Source organism: Cryptomeria japonica, chromosome 2 (genome assembly GCF_030272615.1).
Source record: "Cryptomeria japonica chromosome 2, Sugi_1.0, whole genome shotgun sequence".
NCBI classification, from domain to species: domain Eukaryota; kingdom Viridiplantae; phylum Streptophyta; class Pinopsida; order Cupressales; family Cupressaceae; genus Cryptomeria; species Cryptomeria japonica.
In genome coordinates, this window is record NC_081406.1 from 71,875,388 (window position 1) to 71,899,959 (window position 24,572).

Here is a 24,572-nt window from a genome sequence, read left to right on the forward strand (position 1 = left end):
TTTTTCCTCTTTGATATTTTCCATGTATAAATTTGCGGTGTTATGGTGTTGATCTTTATGGCTGCTTTGTTCTTCATTATATTATGTTTATATGCATATTGACTATTAATTGGTAAAGTATCTAAGAGAATTAAATTTTAATTAATCGGTAGAACACTTATTTACCCCCCCTCTGAGTGTTCTTGGATTCCAACAAGTAGGTGGCTTTGATTGGAACTAGATTTCTTCTTAAATTATTTAAAGATCTATCCCACCAGGGCGTGCCAAAAATTGTTAACACAAAAGTTTGCACCCTTAGTGATCAGGCTTGACCACCAACCTTGTGAAACATTGAATAAACCTCTCAAGTGTGGGACCTTGTGATGTTGTGAGGTTGAATCTCCAGAGAAGACTGACTTCCTCTTTAATTTGAATGCAAAGTGTTGGACCAACCCAACACTAATAAAACTAATCTATGGTTTGATGGGGAAAAGGAAGAAGGAGAGGGGTTGTAGGAGAGAAGGGAAAAGGGTTTGCACCCAGATTGAAATGATTATCTCCCCTGCCTATATCTACACAAAACATTAATGAAAACTACTCAAGGATGAATAAAATTCGATTCTACTTATCCATCTAAGTGTGAGTGAAGGCTGGGAATCAACACAATCACTTACACTACAGAAAACCAAAGGAGAAAACATTCAAACAAGGAGGTAAAAACTTACACAAATTGCAAGAATTGAATAAAGGCAGGAATGATAATTTTATTGATGAAAGGGCGAAGAAAATTTATAGATGTAGAGAGACATAAGAATTATGCATGAGAAAAGAAGGGAGAAGATCCCAACCAATGTTACAAAATTGCCTTTATATATCAGGCATAACTCAGATGGTTACATTGAGAAAACCCTAACCCTACCTAAGTTAGGTTACAAAAAGTCAGAGAAGATGGAGAGATCAGATTCGAGAATTGATGGCATGCTACATTCAGCTCTAGGAGAATCCTTTATCTCTAGAAGAGAAAATATCTTCCCAAATCAGGGAAAAATCTACATCTGGATACATCTTTGTATACTAGATGGTGTCTCCAGGCACAAAAGTCTTCAAACCATGTTCAAGATGCATGGGTTGCATCTGAAAATGGTCTGGAAGGTCATGTCTGAACTAATGATGAGAAAATGTGATGGTTGGAGGATGATCAATTCAGATATGAGGCGTCGACTGAGAAAAAAATGACCTCGACCATCAGGTCGACAACCACCGCCTGCAAAAGAGTTTAAATGCCAACAATAGCTGCAAGTTTGAAAATCAGCCATTGATTTAAGAGATTCATACAAAGATGAACGTGTGAGATCTCTTCATGTAAGCGTGCTCAAAAGCCAAAACAGAGATTAAAACACGGTTGTCAGATTGAGCCTTTATGAATATCTGATAGTTGGAAATGGCTGACGTCCCACCCCAGGTCCACGTCCTCTTCACTATGTTGACCCTTATACACTCTTGTATCTTACCCCATGACATCATTGTGGGTCCTCCTTTACCTCATAGGATAAGATTTTCTTTATTTTTTCATGTTCTTCTTATCCTACGGCCCTTTTGTGTCCTTGAATTTACCTCGCAAGATAAGCAAAATGCTTTGTAGTTTCTATTTGCTCCTTATCCTGTGGGATCACATTGTGCTTTCCTCGATGCCACAGGATAAGAGAAAACACATTGTCATTTCTCAAACCTCTTATCCCATGAGATGTCGCCTTTGTCATTGAATCTTCATCGGATAAGCATTAATACCTACTGTCGCCTTTGTATATCTTATCCCGTGGGACCTTATCCTTATGTCCATGTTGTTCTCATTGACTGGGGCTCACCACACCGATCAATAACATGCCATGCTTCCATGGTCAATAACATGACCTAGTTATTAACATGAACTATTGATATAACAAATGAGGCACAGGGATCAATAACAATCATGTTATTGACACATCATATAATCCTCGTGTTATATGACTCCTGCAAATACTATGAAGAATCAACTAACTCTACTGAGACCAATAAAACAACACCTTATCAGTATAGACTAACATGAAATGTTAGTTTCACTAAAATCTTGGATCTGAGCTTTGTTAAGATTGAGACAAAAATTGCCAATAGAAACCTTTGACATCCCTAATGAACACTTACAAGATGTGTCAAGCATCTGCTCTTTTTTTTGTATCCAAGAGGATAATGTTGCAGTGAGGCTTCTTGCCTCTTCTTTTATGCAAAAATCCCTACAGTGGTATAGGGATCTACCCTCTGGCTCAATCCATAACTAGGATGAACTGGGGAAAGATTATGCAAGGACTCTAAAGACAAGAGTGGCCCCTTATCACTAGTTGAACAACTAACAACCATGAAGAGAGCCCCATATACGTTTATGGCAGATTTTAATTATAGGTTTCAAAAGACTTGGGATAGAATCCTTGCTTTGGTCAGGCCATCTACCAATTGTGTCTTCTTATAATTCCAGGAGGCAATTTTTATGGTGTTAGCCAATTAGACAACGCCCCTGTGGCTAGAAAGATTGAGGAGCAGGAGGAGGTTGTTTTCTCATTATGGGATGAGCTTCCTTCCTTCTTTAAAGAGGAGGATATGCCTACATTTGAGCTATAGCATGAGATAGAGTTAATGGTGGAGGATTCAGAGGATGATTCCTTTTTGGATGATCTTGATGGCTTTTTCTCAAGTTTTGATACCAAGATACCATCTACCAATTGTGTCTTCTTATAATTCTTGAGGGCTCTAAATTGTGATATAGCTATGATGATACAATAAATGGGCAAGGATAAAATTCCAAGAGCTTATGACACTGCTATCAAGGCATAAAGGTGTTTAATTCAATTTAGAAAGTTATCTTCAAGGCCTCCAATGCCCTTATTCCTAGAGGCTCCTACACAACAAAACCAACACGACAACTACTTTCACCACCTCCACCTTCAAAGATTCAAGAGCTTAAGATACTAGTGCAAGGAATTCACAATGATTTATTCTTTCTCAAGAGGAAAAAATCGCATAACAACAAGCCTTATCAACCACAAAAGCAAGGCTATCAGCAGAACATACCCAATTTTTAAAGGGAAAACCAATGGACAAATCCTAGGCCTTTGAATGGCCTAATTCCTGAAACTGCAATTACCTTAGGGACACTTGTCCCTATGCAATATAATCATGCTACTCAGGCCACTTACGGGAATGAAGATGCCTCTTAGGCCTTAGTAGCGTAGAGAGATTTTTCTTTTAAAAACTAGAAGGATGCAATTTTTTATGGTGTTATCCAATCAAACAGTGTCCCTGTGGCTAGAAAGATTAAGGAGCAGGAGGAGGTTGTTTTCTCATTATGGGATGAGCTTCCTTCCTTCTTTAAAGAGGAGGATATGCCTACATTTGAGTTGTAGCATGAGATAGAGATAATGGTGGAGGAGTTAGAGGATGATTCCTTTTGGGATGATCTTGAGGGCTTTTGCTCAATTTTTGATACCAAGATGACATCTTCAAGTCAGTTGAATCAAGATGACCAAGAGGAAGATCTTATATTACCAATAGAGGCAATAAATTTTGAAGAGCAGAGGCATATCTTAGAGGTGCCTATTTTTTCACCAAATCAATAGAGCAACAAGGATGCTAGTAGTGATGTCCTGAATCTATCTCCTTCAAGGGGATGCCCTATCAGACATTTGGCTCATACTTGCAATTTATCCCTTGACATGCTTATTTATGAGCATTAAGTTGAACATCATGAAGGAAAGAAAGTTTTTTTCACCCATTCACCTCAAAAGAATAAAATTCAGGCAGGGGTGAGTTTCTTTGCTCTCAAGTTTTGGGAGGCATTCCAACAGTCTATTGGATGCTTCTCAATTCTCTTTCCCTAGTTGGTTTTCAATAGGCACGAAGAGTATCAGTCGCTAGTTAGGAAAGAAAACTACTTTGACAAGCCAGTCAATGGTTTTGTTTAATTTCTTCCATTGTAAAACACGTACATAGTTAGCTTAAGTTTTTTGTTTTAGTTTGTTTCTTTCCAAGAAGTGCATGTGCACACTCTGCTCTTTTAGAATAGCAAATTTTTTTGATATAGTCCATGTTGCAGGGGCAGAAGATTATCCATTTTTATTATACCTCAACTTTGTGCCCAATGGATACTCTTCAGGCTAGTGATCTTTGTACCAAGCAGGCTTACCATCCCCTTTATGTAATGCCCACGAAAATACCCTAGAGAAATAAAGCAACTAACATAATAATGGAGATAAAAAAAATTTTAGTAATATCTAATGCAACACTTATCATCATCTATGAATTACATCCATTAACATCTAATCATTACGAACATGAATCATAACACATAAAAGTAATTACACAAGTGGAATATCATAACATTACTATCATCTCCCTAGGGTATCTCAACATCATTACTTATTTAACCAACATAAGCAATAACAATATACTCATTTCCATTACAATACTTAAGATATTCATTAACAATGCAATACACTTAATTCCTACCTTTCAGGATAAGTAACTTACTATCTTTTATTCCAACATGATAAGTTATACTTTCAATGCAACCCAATCCATATTCCTTAAGTTCATTTTATACACCAATTCAAAAAATGTTCCAAATCCCCATAACCATTTCTTTACTATCATGAATGTAAATATAAATGCCATCTACATAACCATAACTCCTACAATATGACAATTCCATTTACATTAATTCCTTTCTAACCATTACAATCAACCATAACAATAATCCCATTACAAACATCCAATATTCATCATAACCATCTAATGACATGATTCCATTTCTTTTCAAGTATAAATTCATAGTACATCCCAATGTTCATTTCTACAATCATATGTCAAGTCCTAAGGAAACATCCACTATAACAATACATGAACTATACATCAAGAGAATAGCTCTCCTTATACATAATCTCATCTACATCTTTGCATGATAAATACCTTACAAGTATCATAATATCAATTACATCCATCTGTTACAATAATCATCCATAACTGCAATAAAGAATAATCCACCTCCACGTATAAAAAATCCAGGAAGATATCCCAAAGGAAGAAGGCATCAACCACTTGACCATGTGGAAGCAAAGGAACCACCCCCCATGCTAGGAGATGACACAAGGTCCCAACATACTCTCTAGACCTAAAATGACACCTAACAACCAAAGAGACTCAATAACTCAAGCACTTCAACAATACATAATCATAAGTCAATCACAAGGCAACCACAAATGTAAACTCCTAGAGGTGTACTAATCATTCATGATAGAAATGAAAATCAAGCAAGGAAACATGTAGAAGTGAAGTGCCATCTCATGCTATCCTCCAAAATCTAAAAGCACTACCCTGAAAGGAATAATCCTTATAGACATGTGGAGCCATCTCAGCCTATGAGAGAATCAAGGGAGATTGACTTTCCATCGCAATGGCCTTCCCAAGCTTATCCTAAAACATCCTCCATAGGATTTTTTAGATACTTGATCAATCCCAAAGACACTAAGAGGGGGGGGGCATGAATCAATGTCTAACTGGTATAAGAAGTATTTAAATTTGTTTGCAACTTTACAACCCAAATTAATGTACTAGTAAACAAGAAATAAAGAAATAAAGAGAAATAAGAGAGACAACATCAATGCACACTAGAACACAAGGTATTTTGCCGAGGAAACCTGGTAGGGGAAAAACCTCGGTGGGATTTGTGACCCACAATATTTATCTCACTGCTCAATCACATAAAGGAGTCACACTGACTACAAAATTGGATGATTAAATCCAATGACAATGTGCTGCTCAAAATAGCATCTACAATGCTTGATTCAGTACTGGTTTAAGCTCTATCAAATACCTCTACCATAAACCTTTCTTCACTCTACTCTTCTCTTATTCACTCATCAAAATTATTACTTCAAAATGCATATACAAATATTTGCTCTCATAATCCATTTGCATTAATCACCTATACATATTTCGCATACCTAACACACTTTTTACATACCTATGTCACTTTCTAAATGACCTATAAGATCTCATACATATATAAGTCTTTACAATACATCATGTCAGCTATACAATATAATTTTAATATAAAATAATATAATTTCCATGTCGGCTGGGGTGCCAGTAAGATCTTTTGTCGGTGTAGATTGGGTGTCAGTGTGAATAGTCTTGTTGTGTCTACCGGTGCCAGTAGATGATGTTTGTTGTCGGTGTATGTTGTGAACCATATTACCAGTTGGTTGCCATCAATGAAAGCATCAACTATTCTCATCTGAGTGTAGAATGCCAACAATCTCCCCCTTTGGCATTGATGGCAGCACTCATGAGAAAAATCCAAAAATCGATATCCAATAAATGAAGTCCAAAACTTGATAAAAAAAAAGTGCTCCCCCTGAGCAAATGATCTCATCTGTACATTTTTCTCCATACTACTACTCCCACTTTGACATCAATGACAAAGGATGTAAAAAAGAATGAAAGAATTCAAAATTCTACCTCATAGATTGTATCCGGTTATGTACAATTTGAAAGATATCCACCAAAATCAGATTAAGACTCTACATGAATTTGGTGTTGTCAAAGATAATGGTTTCAGTCTGCTGGATCATACCGGTCAGATAATGCATCTGTTGCTTTGATGATCTTTCTCCTTGAATTGTTGCTTTGGACAGATCAACCCACTAAGTTATAAGTTTGTCCAATCTAGGACCAAGTTTTTTTTTCAGCTCACGTGCATTCATTCTTATCCTTGCTTTTTTATTTTTCTAGTTTCTCAATCTTTTCCTCAAAAACTATCATTTCTTGATCAAAAACTGATGTAAGTTCAGAAAAACCTATCATATTGTCTGCTATATCATCAATCTCTTTTTGTGTCTTCTTTATCTCTTCCTCAACGTCTTTTGTCAATTTGTGAGGCTTGGATGCTTCCTTATAAAATTCTTTATATTCCAGAATGGTGGAGTTAAGTACCAATAATAAGGAATCAATGTGCTCAGTACAATCCTTGATAGTTTTATTAAAGAATTCATTTTTCACCTTATTCACCCTTTCCTTAATAGTCTCCTCATTAATATTATCTACAGTTAACATATTTGAAGCAATAAATTTGGATAATGTGTCCAATTTACCTAAAGATCCATCAATGTGATCTATCTTACAAGCCAGTCCAATCATCTTCAATATAGGTAACGTGTCATCAATGGCCTTGAATGCTAAGGCATTACAATCTATGATCCTCTTATTTAAATCCAAATGTACATCGGTCACATTTGTAGGCCTAAAACTTATGGTGGAAGTGCTAGGCTCAGCTATAACTTTCTTTTGTTCAGACACTTGTCCAATTGCCTTAACCACTTCTTCGTTATTTCCATCATTGACCTCTTCTTTATTCACTGTTTCTATTTTTTTCTCATTTTGTTTTCTAATTTTTATTTCAATCTTATTGTCTTCCTTATTCTCTGACTTGGTGATTATCGGTTCAACTATGCTCTGTTCAGGTTCTTTCTCTGTCAGTTTCTCCACCTTTTGCTGATTGTCAACATTTGTAGGTTCAGTTTGTGTTTCTACCTTTCTTTCTGCTTATGCTTTTGTTGGTTTCTCAATGTTAGGTTGAGTAGCATCTGGGATGGTATCAAGTTTCTCAACTTGTGCTGGTATCTCAGTGTTTTGAGAGTCAACAGTGTTGACTGGTGACTCATAGATTTCAATATTTGCAGCATCAGTTTGTTTTACCTCTGCAGTCTCTTTGTCTTGTTGTTCTCTATTTCTGATTACTTTGTTTTCTCTATAAGATTTTCAAGCCTCAGTCATGTATGGAGAGAACACAATAATAGAATCACAAGAAAACAATTGACAAGGTTTACAAAGAAACCTCCTACACTTTAAGTTTCAATAGGGCTTAGGAAGGTATACCTTTTCTAATTACTCTCTCACAATTTTACTTGATTACTTATAGAAAACCAGTGCATATTTCTGCAAACCTTATCACCTTAAATGCAATGAAACATAAATGAAAGATTCATCTTCATTATAATTGATCATCCAGAAGGTCATAAACTTTATCAAGTTGTACAAGTGCCTTATTTAGGTTTTAGAGTCATTCAGAATTGAATAGAAGGTTGATAGCATAACTTCATATACACATCATCACCTCAATTTATTAGATCTACATATGCCTGACATATATAAACTATCGACCCATGCTAGACCCAGTCGTCAAATTCATGCAAAGTTATTGATTATCAACGAAAAGGAATTAAGTATATTTAATTTCCCTCCTTGAGGGAAAAACGTAAGACATTCTAGTAATTTTCCTCACAAACCATTGGACTAAACAATCCTAGATCATTAAATAAAAATGATAACCAATTGCACAGACACGAAGACAACATAAATCTGGGCTCAAAACATTTTGATCAGTATATCAATATTATCTCATCAAAGTTCTACAAAAAACACAAAATGGTTCTCTGGAATACAAAAGTGAAAGCCTAAGTACATTTTGCCAGAGCCTCTTTACAAAATTCTTATGATCCTTTTCTAAGTAGTCTTGGTATCCATTTATAGAGAGATGGATGCAACAAGCTTCGGACTTCCCTAGAAAATATTCTTGTTCTAACCATAATTCCTCCCAAAAAAGGTTACATTGTTTACAAAAGAAAATAGGAGAAAAATTGATTAGTTAACCAGTTGGAGAAAGGCCAACTGACTTCTCAATATTCGTAGGTCAAGTGCTAGGTGTGTTCAATTCTTCAAAAGTTAGATTACCCCAAAAAAATCTATTACAAGAGATAACTGCTTCCAGTTGCCTGAGGGTTGTCACATGCTGTAGCATTAGTTGATTCTTCCCAAGCCTCTATTTATTTCATCGCATATTTATTTTCCCATTCCTTGAACGTATCATCATTAGGCCAAGAGAAGCTACCAATTTTCTTTTTCATCTTATTTAAACCTTTCCACTTCTCCTTTAACCATTTGACTTCCTATTCCAAAAAACCAAAGTGTGATTTTATATTTTCAATCTCCCCAATGGTTTGAATGAACAAGGAGGTATCATCTATATTTATGATGCCATTTATTCTTTGTGATAACTTATGGCCTAACTCACAAGCCATACATCTTTATCTTTCAATTTATCATTATTAACAAAAACTCCAGGGAACAATTCAAACCTCTAATCTACATACTCTTTTCTATATAGGTTTTCCTTTCTTTCTATATTAACTCTTTCCTTTGCTAACCTAGACATACCTTTTACCAACTCATGAGTGGCTTTGATAGTGGCATCAACACCTGCCTCCTCCTAGGATAAGTATATGAGCTCTAAAGTAGCCTCCCTGGCAATCCATTTATCCAAAATTGGCTCCAAGATAGCCTTATCCTCTTTCAAAGAATTCAAAATATTCAAAATTCTTTTCATATAAATATACATAATTGATACCCCAACTGTATTAGAAAACTTCAAAATTGTACCCCTGATCTTCTCCTCATACTTATGTGCAAAAATTGTCTGGGCTTGCTTTAATCTCTCCATCTCATCTTGGATGTTTTTCAGCTGATGGAAAACTAGGAGTCAAAGGAGAAGGAGGGAATTCAATTATTGGGTAGGTAGGAGGGGGTCTGGCAGGAGAAGAGGAAATCATTAGATTTGAAGACTTACCCTTTTGATGTTGTCCTCCCAACTAATTTTTCAATTCCGCAATGGTGTTGTCCTTATGAGCTATCTCAAGCTTGGCTTCGTTGTAGGGTTTTAGGACTACTTCTAACTTTACCTAGAGATTAGCTTTCTCCTTGGTTTCTTTCTCAGCCACTGCCATACTAAACTTAGCAGATTCTAGAGTTGTGCTGGTAGCTTCTACCACCCCTGTATCCTTAACTCTTTTTACAATCATACCTCCTAAATAACTTGATTCTGAGGAGTCTTTCATCCTTTTTATTTCTTCCCTCTTTAGTGACCACATAACAAGGGCCGCATGATCATTACTATAATTTATCCCTTCCTGAGGCTTGGTTTCTTTTCTAATTGCATCAAAAATCAAGGCATCGGCTATGTCCTATTCAGGATGAATCAAAACTCCAACATCTACAATCAATTTCCTCCCTTGCTTAGGGGTAATTGTCTCAATTTCTCTTAGCATTTATTTCTTTATTTTTGCTTCAACAACAGATACATCTTTGTGGGGTTGTTCAACTTTCCCCTTTTTACAGCTTTCCTTAAATTGCCCAATATGTTTTCTCCAAACAAATTTTTTTTAAAAATCCTGTTTTAACAAAACTATTATCTGCGAAAAATTCGTCACTGCCTACTTAAAGATAGGGTCCAGTTCTCTACTTGCAAACTCTTCAACAGTTAGGTCAATTATGGCACCTGCTAGCTCTTTTGGCATTCCTGCTTGTATTTCTCCATATGTGTATGCTATCTCTCAAAGGGTTCTCAATTGCAACAATTGTTCAGGTACTGCATTCTCATCTCCTATGAGTAATAGAGATTGAGAAGGAGAATACAAGGACTCACTTGGCTGTGTTTCTTTTCCTAACCTTTGCCTTTTTCAGGAGGCTTGTGATTTAGTAGCACCCTCTATTGGAAGTTTTCCTTTTGAGGCAGAGGGCTCATCTTTCCTGGGCATCACTACATTATACCTTGACCTTTTATACATCACATACTCACCCTGGGGAACCACTTTGGCAAAAACACGCTTAGCTAAAACAAGTTTAGCTTTCTCAGGGTCTGCTTTTATTAAAAAATCCTTCTTCTCATTTAAGACCTACATTGCATCCTCAAAATAGACCACCAAAAACTTAATCTTCTCTTCAAAAGGGTAAAAATTGGCCAATGGATAATAGTTCTTGTCAAAATGTTGGACAAAATCAAGGGTCTTCTTGAATGCCAACCATTTTTCTTTTCTTACTTCTTGCTCATCCAAGTTGAATTCATTCCTTATTAGGTCTTCAACAAAGTGAAATTCATGAACTCTACCTTCACACCTGATTTTCTTCTTGAACATGTCATTAAAGAAGTCCTCTCGATCTAGAAAACCTAGTAACTATAGTTGATAACCTGTATGTCTGAAGAAAATTCTCAAAATGTAGCCAACCACCCTTGGTCCCCACAAATTGATGTGCCATAGTGATTGTTGGGAAATATGTCCCCCTTCCTTTGTTTGTTAACTCTGCTTCTTGTAGGCATCCAATTTACCTCCAAATCTCAGCAATGCCTATCTTCGAAGGGACCTGGTAAGGGAGCAAATATGGGGTTCCCCTAAAACCATATACTTTGAAAACGCTAGAAATAGGATACAAGATTATGTCACTCCAATTATGCACAATCTTAATATTCTCAGCAAACTCCTTGGGTCTAATTAATTCAAGGAGGGCCTTAGGAATCCTAGGGTTCTCTTGGCATAAAAGGATTCTAAGCCTAGATGCAAAGCATCTATCAAATTTCAAGTAACTTGCTCCTCTCTATTGAAGGACAAATATGTACTCCATAGTTGAACATGCATATCTTATCCATCATTTTCCCTTAATAGGTCCATGTCATTTGCAAAATAATTAGCACCTTTAAATAAGAACATGTGCATCAATAGGGAGTACCAGCCAAAAGGTCTATCTACCTTGGCATTATTTATCCCAATTAGGCCTTCATGAATAGCATATGTGAGGTAGGGTGCAAAATCAAAGGTCACTGCTAAAGATGGGTTCAAAATTTGTGCCATCATAAGCATATAATGGGTTGGCATGGCACTCTCTGCATCTTCCCCAAGAATTTGACATAAAGACCAGTATATACCCTTAGCCCTTAAAGTAAAGAAATTCAAAGGGAAACACTCCATTGTTCTAGGGCCTAATAATGCTAATCCTCCTATCTTTACAAATAATTCTTTCAACGGCCCACTCATAAGGTGATCCCTCTGTGCATCATAGACCTTCTTAAGCATCTCAAAATCAATGGGCTCCAAATAGTTTGAGACCTCACTCAGCCGAAACACTTTTCTGAATTTGTCATCATTGATTTCAATTAAGGGCCCCCCATTTACATTTCTCTCAGTCTTAGTGATAGGGTCATAATTTTTGGCAATTTGGGTTAATAGATCAACATCCATGAATACTCCAGGGACTACAAGTTTTCCAACATATAACTCCCATATACTGTTTATAGGAGTAGGTGAATTTCGCTGACCAAATCCTACTCTGAACAAACCCAGACCTATCATACCTATCTGGGCATCTCTCAGCCAATAACCCTTATCGTACAAACCTTGAACAATCCTCAAGCAGGGAGACTTGGGCATGAGCTCTTTTATCTTGGCTGCACTATTGGTAGATTGACCCAATTGTTCTAAAAAGTAATCACATATAGCTCTTTCTTGATAATCTACTTTTCCCTTGAGTTCCCTTTGTGGTGCCATCTTAAAACTATCCTTACTTCAATTACTATTCGAATATCCGCTTTTAAATTTCAAGCACCAAATAACACCACACAAACAGGAATGCCACACAAACAAGAGTTGCAAAATACAGTTGTAGACATCTAAAAATGGTCAATGCTTGCGGAGTCATACTTTAACATTTGCGCATTGCCTCATTTTAGGTTTTTGCGTTGCATTAACATTTCTCCTATGATTCGTACTTGGTTTTTTTATCATTTGCGAGCATCGAGTCATTCTTCTACATTCTTCAATCATCTTACTCTCGAATTTGGTCTTGTCGGCAACAATCTCCAGTCATGATTTTAATCGATCTTATCTTATTGCATCAATGTGCGTGCTCATTTGTCATCATTTTGGACATCGTCAATCCTAATTAGGGTTTTGTCCTCCTGTCAATCTTGCGATCGATTTGTCATTGATCGTTGTCATGTTCGATCTTGTCATTTTGTGATCGATTTGTCATCGATCGTTGTCCTCTTGTCAATCTTGTCATCTGGCAATCAATTTATCATCAATTCTTATCATTTTCAATCTTGTCATTTAACAATCGATTTGTCATTGATCATTGTCATGTTCGATTTTGTCATTTTATGATCAATTTGTCATTGATCATTTTCTGTCTCAATTATGTCAATTTGGATCAATTAGTCATTGTTCCTCGTCAATTGGCACATTTTCTCAATCAAATCATTTATCACATTGGTCATTTATCAATTCAAAATCATGATCGATATCAATTATCTTCAATCAAGACCTAATTGTCATTCTCGCATTGCTAATTCATCTTCTAGGGTTTTATGATTTAATCATTTAACCTTGTGTGTCATTTCTTCCTTTAGGATTACTAAATTATTTATTTATCCTAAGTCTTCTTGTCACAATTAAATGTTCGTTTAATTGGCTAATTATTCCTCTTTGTGAATTAATTAATAAATGATAAATTATTAATTAATTTACCTAATTTCTAATTTTCATCAATTTCATCTTTTTCCTAATTTCTTAAATTCTTAATTTCAAATTCCTCCTATTTCTCTATTAAATTCATGGAAATGACATGTCAATTTGTCATAATTTTGTCATAATTGACAATCAATCAATTTTTGACATAGAAGTTGTCATAATTTGTCATAAATCATCAATCAACAAATTTTGCATGGAAAGTGCATAATTTGTCATAGTTTGTCATAATTTGTCATAATTGACATAATTGATTTGCAATTTCCATTTGAATTGAATCATGCTAATCTTGTCTTTTCTCCAATTCTTCTATAAATTGGATGAATTTCTTCAATCAATCCCCTAATCAGATTATCGAATTTCTAGTTAATCACGCTTTGAGTATTCTTGAGCAATATCTTATTTACTTGCTTTCATATCATGATCATGCACTAGTAGGTGAGATCCACAACAAAACTATTTGGAGAAGAAAGAAGGACAATGGAGCCGCATGAAGGAGCATTCAAATCGTACCTTTGGTTTGCTTAATTTCTAGCTTTGAATGTTTTTATTTTATGTCTCTATTGAGTGTTGTTTAGGATAGATCATTGCAATATGCTTTTGTGATTGAGCTAATGATTAGTAGTGTTTTGACTTGTTTGTGATGATTTCCTATTTCCTATGCTACATTAATTGGTGAACCCGACGTGAAAACTAACCATCTAACCCCTTTATGGTGTTTTTGAGTGCTTTCAAGTTGATTTGCAGGCCAAAAACCCAAAAACAGGGTCGTCCAAGGCTTTCTGGAGACTTTTGCACCTGTGTGAAGCAACTTGTGCCTGTGTGAAGCAACTTGCACCTATGTTGAAGACATTCTGTGCCTGTGTCATGCATTCTGCGCCTGTGTCCTGAGTTCTGCGCCTATGTAAAGTCCAGAACAGAGGTAAAAATGCAGTATTTTACTTGAAATTTGTTTAGTTTTTGCATTCTATTTTCTGTGTTTGGTTTTTGGTACTAATTATCTATGCAGAATCTTGGCATATGCATGGCAAAGACAACAAATCAAACTACTAACATGCTTGATGCAGAATCGATAGTCAAAGACAACAAATCAAACTTCTAACTTGGGTTTTGCAGGTTGCCTCGGAGAAACAACTAAACTTGGTGTTTGTCATTAATGTTTTAGGGACCTAATGATTTCTAAATAGGTTGGAATGAATATGTTTTTGCTTTGATTGCTGAGTGTGACATTGGAGTAGGAGAGTATGCTCTCATCCTTCTTAGGGTGATCAGAAATCCAGATCTTTGATACCATGCTCGTGTCTTTGATTGTTTGTCACATTTAGAGGGCCTGCCTTCCCGACCACTTTGCTTTTGCAAGCAAGTGATAATCATGAGAAGGGAATGACCCAAAGTGAGTATGGCTAGAATACCTTGGCATTCTAACTCACTATAAACAAATACCTGATGAGCGAAAGCTTTGAAGGAAGGGTTACGTGGGAATTGCAATTACTTGGGAAGTGATGACCCTTGAACTCTTTCTCATATCAACATCTAAGTAGGACCTCATAGTCTAAATCATGATTGCGTGACTACATTTGTTTGGTATCTTGATGGGCTTAGTGTCTCAATCACGCTTGCATGACATCAAGGAGTAACACTTAACAGAAATCCTTACTAAACACCTTGTTTTTAGAGGCCAAAAACCCTTCTAGTTGCTTGAGAAGGACAAGTTTGGATACTTGGAAGAGATACTAAGTTCGCCATGGGGAGATTTCCATGGGGACTGATGCTTGGCTGCCCTAAGAAGTGAGTGTCATGGAGGGGAGCCTGTGGGGTCAAGCATCTATGTATTCTCCTTGAATCCCATAACAAGTCTACCTCTCAAGTACCTAATGTCCTTGCCTACCATAAGAAATGTGGGAATGAGCATGATTGTCTTGAGTCTAAGTTGCAATATCTTGTATTCTTTGCTTGTCAAAAGTTGAATTGTATTTCATTTCAAGAACAAGGCAAATTGATTCAAAACAAGGTTAAACATAAGAGCATTTCATCCAACAAACTTCAAAACATCTTCAAACATGGTTGTCAAATATTGTTCAAAATCTTGTCTCAACATGCATGTCACTTACATTTAGGTTCATCCTAGGCTGCATTTTGCAAAGTTCATTATCAAGTACCAAGGTTAGGTTTCACCTAAGTCATACTCCTTTGCATATCAATAAGGGTCATCCATTTGCATGTGTCCTCTTGCATTAGAGTAATACCATTGTCATTCATATTTGCATACCCTAGGTCTCTTCATTAAGCTTAGGTCATTATCATATCATATTAGGGTCATTTTCATAGTAATTGTCCCTTTGCATATAGTGCCAAAACTAGGTTTTGTCATACTTGAGTAATGCAAATCTTTGATACAACCCCAAGTCATTGTTAAGAAGTCTAGACCTTATCAAAATTTTGTCTTTTTGTCATCAATATCATTTGGTCAAACCTAGCTTAGTATCCAAGCATATAGGGGAGACATTGTCATTTTGTCCTTTGAGGTCTAGACATCATTTCAAGTTCCTAAGGGTCTCTTTTTAGAATTTGCATTTCAAAAGTTTGTCAAAATCTTGAAAAACAACCAAAAACATAGATTGCATTTTCATCTATTTAGTTTGCATTTAGTTGCATATCATACATTATCCTTGAAAAATTCCAAAAATATTGCATTTGCATAGTGACATGTCTATTGAAACAAGGTTCCAAGCACCAATGATGCAACAAAGTTTGACATATCAACTGACAATGCAATCACAATTATATCCAACCCAACAACAAGGAAATATCGATCAAACTCTTTATGATGAAACAAGTCTCCAAATACAAAAACTAGAGGAGAAACTAGCTCAAGAAGAGGAGATATTGGAACAAAGAGTGAAAAACATTGAGAAGAATAGATCACAAATGTCCAAAATGTTTCGAAAACTTCCAGGTCAAAATCCAAATATTGAGCTAATTGATGTAAGGTCTCTTATCGAACGATCAGACATACCAGCTCTCCTCTCCCAAATAGAGATGATGAAACAATTTCAAGAAAAGTGACAACATCAATTTCAACATTATGTGCCTCCACAACAAGAACAAGAAGGTGTTTACTATCAATCACATTTTCAACCATCACATCCAATGGTTCAACCAATTGTCCAACATATGCAACCAACACAACCAATGGTCCAATTTCAACAATATGTCCAACCAACTATACAATGTCAACAAATGGTTCAACCAATGGTGGAATATCAATGTCAACAACAACAACCAAACATTCAAAAACAAAGGTTGCAGCACACACCAACCCAAGTTTCAAACATGTCAGAACAATTGAACCAAGTCCAAAATCAAAACATGACATCAAACCAAGACCAACTCCTTGCCAAACAAGTTCAAATTCCAGATACAATTATGTCAAAACCTCGAAAGAAAGGTGGCTTTATTGCAATGATCTTAAGGAAACTACCAAGTGAATTCTTTGAGGAAGATCAAGATAATACAACTATGTCTAGCAATGCCTCATCCCCCCATAAACAAATTGACTCTCCAGTGGCATCTATCCCTACACCTTTAGAAGTTTCCCAAGAATCTTCCATATTGTCCCCATCAAACAATACACCCAAGGATGAAATTATCCAAGAGCTATCCATAATTGATTGCTGAGATAATCCAATTCATGATGCACATCCTTGTCATGTTTCATAAATACAAGACCCAATGCAACCATGCACTTTATTTCCATTACCTGTTTTAGAGGACCCCATTCCAAGTCCCTCTTCCTCATGTTCAAGCATTGATTCCTTGCTAGAATCCATCACAAATGTTCAAAGTGCATTTCCTTCATGCCAAACCATTGACCCCTTGTCAGAATCCCCCATGCATATCCAAAGTCCAACCTCATGTCAAGAGGATAATTTAGAGCATGAAGAAATGAGTCCTAAAGAAAATCAAGATCAAGATCCTGAAACCTTATCATCCCATCCAATTGTTGACCAGGACCCCATATTCCCAAACACTCATGATGATTCCCCTATTCTTGTCCATCCTATCCAAAGTCCTATTGACACTCTCTTCCTCGAGCAAGATCAAGATATCCCAGTCCATCCAATCCCAAACGATCCCCTTCCATTTCATGAAAAAATTGTCCTTTCAAATCCCATTGGCATTCCACTTCCTAAGAAAGATCAAGATATCCTTTCCATCCTTTCCGATGATCCCATTAAAAGTCAAGAAAAAAAAACCTTTAAAGAGGATTCCAATGATCTTCTTCCTTGTCAAGATCAAATTATTCCTTTAAATCCTCCACAAGATCCTTTTTTTCCTTCATCTCCTTGTCTTAATGCTCCATATACACTCCAAGATCTCATTCCTTTTGATGATCCCATTATTTCTCCCATTCCATCTCTTGAAGAGCCTATCATTAAACCATGTCCACTACACAATCCTAGTCCCCCTCATGGTCCTAATCCCCCTCATGATTCTAATGTGTTAGTGCAAGATGTTCATGGACCCATGACATGCATAATGGGTTCTTCCACTTTGGTGCATTCCGATCCACTTCAAGATCTCATTATTTCTCTCATATCATATCCACCTCATAATGGACTCGCATCTTCTTCCCAAAGAAAAGAGTATCCTACAAGTCAAGATATTCATAAAGGCAAAGTAGACCTTCATGAGAAAGAACCCCTTCATATCAAAGAATATACTAATGGTCATGGCTATAGAGCTCACATTGAAGGCATTGGTATCCCTTCAAAGGCAAAATCCAAATGTCTACCTTCCCCATCATCGCTTCCATCCATTCTAGGTCCCTATATCCCTCCATCTCCTATGCAACATCAGCAAAGGCACACATCTTGGATAACCTTCCATCCATCCCACATGCCTCCATATCATTCCCATCCACACCGACATTTATTCCCTCTTCCAAGCAATTTGGATGCCAAGTGTAAACATCATAAGTCTAGCAATCCACATGTATTCAAGGATCAACATGTCCAATATAATCGACATGTCAAAACAAAGAACAAATTGATCTATAAAGAAAAAGAAATATCCAAAAGGCCACAAAGGCCCACTGAGAAAAATAAAGCAAAGTCAAAATCTATATGGGTTCCTAAATCCCTTGTGCAAGCAATGCACTCCAAGGAACCACAAAAGCATGAAAAATCAAAAACCATGTGGATTTCTCAGCGGCTCCTTGAAGCACAAAAGCCTAAAGAAACATCCAACTTGGCATCCAAAATTGTTGTTCCTCCATCCAAACCTTCCAAGTCTATTTCTCCACCACCTTCTTCATCCGTTTTGGGCCCTTATGTCCCAAAATCCATAGTCGTTCCTTCGTCAAAATCTCATTATCCAAAATACGTCTTTCCTCCATCATTCCATCGCCCCTCAAGGTGTGTGCCAATGTCAATCTTACCTTCATTTCCATCCACTGAAGCCCAATTCTTCCAATACCCTATCCATTATCCAATGCATATTTTCTATCCTTCCATCCCTTTGATCCAATCCTTTGCATAAATCCTTGCCTTAGTTTCATCTCATTTTCCATGTCCTTATCCTACCAATGTCTTTGAGCATACTTTTAAAGGTCATGGTCCATTTATTTCAAGGCTACTATCCAAACAAAAAGACACTTGAGTCCTTCTTCCATCCCCTATCATGTGTCCATCTTCTATTGAAAAAGTCAAAAAAAGTGAAAAAAAAAAAATTGAAAAAAAAAAAAAAAGAAAAAGAAAAAAAGTAAAGAAAAATAATTCGTCCACTGGTGAAAACCTAGCAAACAGGTGCCTTGGGCAAGTACCATGATGAAAACCTAGTAAACGGGAGTCATGCGTAATCTATGAACTTCTTGCACACCGTACTTGGGGGCAGGTTTTATCCTATCATATCCTTTTGTCCCTCATTGTTCCATTATCCTATCGAACCCATGTCATTACCCTTCATATCCTATTATCCCTCATGTCCATTTTCCCTTTCCACCTTTGATCTTGACAAGGCTGAGGATCTTCATGAGCATCATGCATCTTGTTTGCAGCTTTTAGTCTATCATAGCTTTTGGTCTTTATCCTTTTGCTTATTATAACTTTTCATCCATATTCCCTGTCTTATTGCAACTTTCTACCACTATCCCGTATCCTATCCCGACCTTTAGTCCATGTCCCTTATCCATTCTTGGTCTTGCTTATCCTATCCATATCTTATCACTATCCATACACTCTTTTTCATTCCTTGATCTTGTTCTGTAATAAGGACGCAAAATTTAAACATGGTTTCAAAAACCACTTGACATGTCCCTCATGCCATTTCACTGCTTTACATTGTCATATCCAGTCTCTTGTCTCATCATGCCATAGCCTTTGAAAATTGCATCTGCATTGTCTCCATAATAAAAGGCCTTTGTCTTCCCTCTATCCACCATCATTTCAGCAAGCCTATTTATTCACCTATCATATTCCTTGCCTTGCTAGACACTGGGGGCAAAATCCTAAAAATCACATAATGTCCTGAAATAATCTCCAAAAAAATAAAAAAATGTCCTGAAAAAAATCATAAAAAATTGTAAAATGTCCTGAAAAAATCTTCAAAAAACATTTAAAAATGTCCTGAAAAAAGATCATAAAAATTGAAAAATGTCCTGAAAAAATCTCTAAAAAATTGAATAAAGTCCTGAAAAAATACAAAAAAATTGAAAAGAAAAACAAAAACACGCATTTTGCAATAAATAACCCCTCTATGCATAAGAAAGATCCCTGAGCATCCCTCCAACGACACACAATCCAACACTATGCTTTAAATAAAATCATGCGTTAACAGATGAACTCTTTTCAATCAAACCAGACATTCAAACTAATCGAAATTGTCATATCAATCAACCTCAATATCATTTGTTCTTGTCTCTACTATCATGAGTCTTATACAGGGTGTGGTATACTCGAAACCAGACTGTGTCCTGTCTTAGACGGGGTACTGCATTCCCTGAAACCAGACAACATGATTGTCCTATCAACACTTTCAACTTTTGACAATGAAGATCAAGATGTTTGTTTGATTTGTTGGAATTTTGTGCATCTTATCTTTCTATTGATTTATCTTCGATCATGCTCCTATGTTGCTTGATGATGTCACTGAGTGATTTAGAGTGACCAGGATGGTTCATGGTCCCTTTCTTGTTTTTGTTGTGATTGCTGTTTGTCTGCAATGTGTCTGTCTTTTGCAAAAAGGGTTGCATTTCAGCTCTGGCCTTCAATGCCATGATGCTACGCATCCATTTTGCTACATTAAAAATAAAGGTTCTCACCTACAAAGTGCATTACTGAAAGCAATTTTTTCTTCGTCTCTAACTGTTTTCTGTCTCATTTCTTCTTACTAACATTTCTTCCGTCAGTCTTGGCAGTCTGTTTGATCCTATCATGTTCTATCATTCTTATCGATCAATTGGCCTCTTTTCTGCATGTTTCCGGCCAATTCCTCGAGGGGGCATGCATATGTCATTATTAGTGTCTGGGGCATTTTTATTATTGTTCATTGAAACAACACTTAGAATCGCATTGTCTCAAAGAGGGGCAAAATGTAGACATCTAAAAATGGTCAACGCTTGCGGAGTCATACTTTAACATTTACGCATTGCCTCATTTTAGGTTTTTGCGTTGCATTAACATTTCTCCTATGATTTGTACTTGGTTTTTTTTATCATTTGTGAGCATCGAGTCATTCTTCTACATTCTTCAATTGTCTTACTCTTGAATTTGGTCTTGTCAACAACAATCTCTAGTCATGATTTTAATCGATCTTATCTTATGGCATCAATGTGCATGCTCATTTGTCATCATTTTGGACATCGTCAATCCTAATTAGGGTTTTGTCCTCCTGTCAATCTTGCGATCGAATTGTCATTGATTGTTGTCATGTTTGATCTTGTCATTTTGCAATCGATCATTGTCCTCTTGTCAATCTTGTCATCTGGCGATCAATTTATCATCAATTCTTATCATTTTCAATCTTTTCGTTTAACGATCAATTTGTCATCGATCGTTGTCATGTTCGATTTTGTCATTTTATGATCAATTTGTCATTGATCATTGTCTATCTCAATTATGTCAATTTGGATCAATTAGTCATTGTTCCTCGTCAATTGGCGCATTTTCTCAATCAAATCATTTATCACATTGGTCATTTATCAATTCAAAATCATGATCGATATCAATTATCTTCAATCAAGACCTAATTGTCATTCTCGCATTGCTAATTCATCTTCTAGGGTTTTATGATTTAATCATTTAACCTTGTGTGTCATTTCTTCCTTTAGGATTAATAAATTATTTATTTATCCTAAGTCTTCTTGTCACAATTAAATGTTCATTTAATTGGCTAATTATTCCTCTTTGTGAATTAATTAATAAATGATAAATTATTAATTAATTTACCTAATTTCTAATTTTCATCAATTTCATCTTTTTCCTAATTTCTTAAATTCTTAATTTCAAATTCCTCCTATTTCTCTCCTAAATTCATGGAAATGACATGTCAATTTGTCATAATTTTGTCATAATTGACAATCAATCAATTTTTGACATAGAAGTTGTCATAATTTGTCATAAATCATCAATCAACAAATTTTGCATGGAAAGTGCATAATTTGTCATAGTTTGTCATAATTTGTCATAATTGACATAATTGATTTGCAATTTCCATTTGAATTGAATCATGCTAATCTTGTCTTTTCTCCAATTCTTCTATAAATTGGATGAATTTCTTCAATCAATCCCCTAATCAGATTATCAAATTTCTAGTTAATCACGCTTTGAGTATTCTTGAGCAATATCTTATTTACTTGCTTTCATATCATGATCATGCACTAGTAGGTGAGATCCACAACAAAACTATTTGGAGAAGAAAGAAGGACAATGGAGCCGCATGAAGGAGCATTCAAATCGTACCTTTGGTTTGCTTAATTTCTAGCTTTGAATGTTTTTATTTTATGTCTCTATTGAGTGTTGTTTAGGATAGATCATTGCAATATGCTTTTGTGATTGAGCTAATGATTAGTAGTGTTTTGACTTGTTTGTGATGATTTCCTATTTCCTATGCTACAACAGTCACAGAAAAAACTTACTTGTTGCATGAGAAATCACAAACCGTGCACCTGCTCACTGTAAATCTCCATGAATGCTCTTTTGCAATTTTAAATTCCAAAACAATGGCTTATGTAGGGAATATAACAACAACTGAGCATTGATTACTATCAATAAATCGGCACACTTCTGCAATTAATCCTTTTGAAATCTCAAATTTTGGCTCTAATGGACCAAAAAGGCTTCTTCTGAGTAATTCCCTTTTAGTCGTTGATCTGTGAAGATTAAAGTTCAAACAACTTTCAATCGCGGTCTAACGAATACCATCAGATCATGCAAAACTAGCTTGCCCATTAACCATATTAGATTTCAAAGTGGGCCCATCTATTAATCACTTATCCACTCTTTGTCCTTGATTTGTAAAGGTTAAAGTTAGAGCATCTCCTCATGGCGGTACAGTGACAATCGTTGATCTTCCTCTGACTTGCTAGCTTTTTAACACACCTAGGCTGCCCACTTCTGGTCGGGTCTAGTATTTAGTCTTTAATCCATGATAAATAAAATTTGAGCATCTCTCAACCGCGGTTTAGCGACAACCGTTGGATCACAAGACAACTGCTTGATCTTTAGTGTCCTTTGTTACTTAACCACTGCCACTTCACTGTCTGCACTAACTGTCTACTTTAACTGCCTGCCTTAACTTGCCTCTAGCGGTTTGTCATAGGATCGCAAAGAATAAACATCATGCAACTTCCCATTGTGGTATAGTGACAACCGTCGATCTAAAGAAACTTATCCGGCCTTTAAGAACCCTAACAACCACAAAGGAAAAGACTTAGGACTTTATGAAACTGGTAAATATTAGTTAAAACCCGCCCAAGCCTAGACTTAAAATGGCCCCTTTCAACGATGCAATGACCCTTCCACTTAAGTAGAAAAAGCAATAGGTAGAAATAAAAAGACTTGGAGATGATACAACACAAAGGTTATCCTTTGAATGGTTTTGAAATTGAAAAACCCTAAAGCCTTAGGAACCATAAACTCACAGACAGAGGTCAAATTTCTGAATTATGATATACCTTTAAGGATAAAAGGCAAGACTTCCAACACATTTAAAACACTGATAACAACGGCTCTGATTGGGGATGGTTGGATGTGAGACCGATGCAAGAACTTCGCAAAACTTTGGAATGCAGATGAAAACAAAACCCCCCAAAAAGAAAGAAAGCCTAATATATATAACTCCTACAACTAGTATGCATGGACTGAAACAAGTCAATGGAAGTAATACTTCAAGAATTGTCCATGCACTATAAATTCCTATACTTCATCATTCATTCTTTGCAAAAAATATGAATCCTTTCCATTAACATCAAAAACAATTAAAGGGCCTATCCACAGTGATTCAAATTTCTTGTGCTTACCTTTGTCCCGTCCTTTAGCATTCCACTAAAGAACCATATCACCAATTTGGAACATCCTAGTTGTAGTTCTTTTTTCAAAAAGATATTTTGATTGCAATTGGATTTTTAGGTTTCTTCTATGAGCCATATTTCTCATTTCATCCAATTCTACCATCTGAACTAGTCTATCCTCCATAGGTTCTGATAATTTCAATTCTTCATCCTGCAAGAGCTTATATATAGGAATAAAATTGTTTACCAGTACTCTAGTATGTATTCCATATACCAATTCAAATGGAGATATATTGATGACCTTCTTTACAATAATTCTATCTACCCATAAATCCATCTTGAGCTTCTGATCCGAGGATCTTTTGTTTTGTTCAAGAATCTTCTTGATCATGTTCAGGAGACGTTTATTACTAGATTCTGCTTAGCCATTGCTTTGTGGGTCATATGGTGAAGAGTATGACATAGTAATTCCATAACTAGCATAGTATTTTGTGAATTCCTTTGACCTAAAGCACATAGCATTATCCATTATCAACTTCACAGGAACACCAAATTGTGTTATTACATTATCCACTAAAAATTCAATGACAATTTTACTAGTGGCTCATTTAGTAGGTATGGCCTCAATCCACTTTGTGAAGTAATCT